This window comes from Bison bison, unplaced genomic scaffold, assembly GCF_000754665.1.
Source record: "Bison bison bison isolate TAMUID 2011002044 unplaced genomic scaffold, Bison_UMD1.0 scf7180017864130, whole genome shotgun sequence".
NCBI classification, from domain to species: Eukaryota; Metazoa; Chordata; class Mammalia; order Artiodactyla; family Bovidae; genus Bison; species Bison bison.
In genome coordinates, this window is record NW_011494702.1 from 565,707 (window position 1) to 568,267 (window position 2,561).

Sequence of the window (2,561 nt, forward strand, 5' to 3'; positions counted from 1 at the left end):
GCTGCTGCTGCTAAGTTGCTTCAGTCGTGTCAGACTCTGTGCGACCCCCATAGACGGCAGCCCACCAGGATTCCCCTGTCCCTGGGATTCTCCAGGCAAGAACACGAGTGGGTTGCCATTTCCTTCTCCAGTGCATGCAAGTGAAAAGTGAAAGTGAAGTCGCTCAGTCGTGTCTGACTCCTAGCGACCCCCATGGACTGTAGCCTACCGGGCTCCTCCATCCATGGGATTTTTCAGGCAAAAGTACTGGAGTGGGTTGCCATTTCCTTTTCCTTGGTTGTTTAAAAATTCTTAATTTCACAAGATGAATTTGACTATTTCATTATAATTCTATGTAAGGTAAGTTGGATTTTCAAAATTAACTATGTATTTTATAATAGTTTCTTTTTAAAGGAAACATGTTAAAATAAATCATGCTCATTATGGCTTGATAAAAATATGCTAAATATATCGTGACCTTTATTTGTCTGTAACTTGAAGGATATACGTGATGCCAGCGGAGTGTGGCACTAAAACCAGTAGAATACTGTAGCTTTGTAAAACTTCTGTCCAATGTAAACCCTAAACACTAACTATTTATGCTCCAAAATATATGAAAATGAGGTTTGCATTTAAAATATATTATTTGTAACACCTTAGGACACCCACAGACACATACACACACAGAAAAAAAAAAAATCTATGTTGTTCTAGATTTGTTTTTGACCATTAGAAGAGATGTGGACAATTTTATTTATTTTGGGAGTGGGGGAAAGGATCATTAAGGAGTCACAAAACAGTTTACATTATTAAAATAAATCCTCAAATCACATTATAGTCTCAACTGACACAGAAAAAACATTTGACAAGATTCAACATCAATTCAAGATTAAAAACTCTCATCATAGTTGGTTTAGAGGGAACATGATGCTAAGTCACTTCAGTCGTGTCCAACTCTGTGTGACCCCATAGACGGCAGCCCACCAGGCTCCCCCGTCCCTGGGATTCTCCAGGCAAGAACACTGGAGTGGGTTGCCATTACCTTCTCCAATGCAGGAAAGTGAAAAGTGAAAGTGAAGTCGCTCAAGTCATGTCCGACCCTCAGCGACCCCACGGACCGCAGCCCACCAGGCTCCTCCATCCATGGGATTTTCCAGGCAAGAGTACTGGAGTGGGGTGCCATCGCCTTCTCCAAGAGGGAACATATCTCAACATAATAAAGGTAATTTATGAGAAACCCACAGCTAATGTTATACTCAAAGGTGAAACACTGAAAGCTTTTCATCTCAAATCAGAAACAAAACAAGGATGCCCACTTTTGCCACTTCCATTTAATAAAGTATTGGAAATCCTAGCCTCAATAATCAAAAACTAAAAAAAAAAAAAAATTAAATACATCCAAATTGTAAGGAAAGGAGAAAAACTGACACTATTTGCAGATGACTTGATACTGTATATTGAAAGCCCTAAGTCTCTACAAAAATAGTAGAAGTAATACATAAATTTAATAAATTTGTAAGATACAAGATTAGCACAAGAAATCTTTTGCTTTTATATAGACTAATATAATGAACTGGCAAAAAGAGAAAAATAAGAAAATAATCTTATGTAAAATTGCATCAAAATAATAAATCAGGCAGGAATACACTTAACCAAAGATGTGAAAGGCTTATACTCTGTAAAATACAAAATATTTTTAGGGAAATTAGATAAATAGTCTTGTTTAGGCTACAGAGGCAAAGCAGAGCAGGCCTCCGACCTTGCTTCTAACCTTCCAGGACACTGCTCTGACTGAGTGCCTGCCTACTGTTTGTGCCTGTCTGCAAGACTTGGAGCATTCTAAACAATACGGGGAGGAATCTTGAGATTGTTGAGCCCTGGAGAGGGCCTGGCCAACCAAGCCCCAGGCTTAACAACATTTCAAGTTTTACATGACAAAATAAACAGCATTACATGAAACCGGAGCTATGATTTCCTCTCAGATTGATGATGATACCAGTTTGCATTCTGGGATTATAAGCAGGAATCTCAAACTGCAATCTCATGCATGGAGTGGATATCCTCCCTGGGATCTTTTCCCAGTTGGGACTCCAGATGTTCTATGGCTTGGGACTTTCTAGCCCTATTTCAGTCTGGATGTTGGTCAAAATCCAATTTGGTGATGTATTCTGCTGTTTCTACTTCTTTCTCTTAATGTTAGTATATTAAAAAGTAAACAAGATAATTTTCTAATAAATATTTGTTATTTATTTGTATATATCGAGTGATTTATCTTGTTAACAAATCCTTTGAGACAAAAGTGAAAACCTTTGACAAAACAAATATTGATGAAGCAATATGAAAATTACACAGAAATTGAAAAGTAGTCCATATTCATAGTTTGGAAAAATAATATTGTTAAAATGCCATATGAAGAAAAACAATCTACAAATTTAATGAAATCCCTATCAAAATACTCATAACACATTTCACTTGACTAGAATAAATACTTCTAAAATTTGTATGTGATCACAGAAGAGGATACTTCCACATCATTGGTGGAATTGTAAATTGATGCAGCCACTAGGGAAGAGAGTATGTAC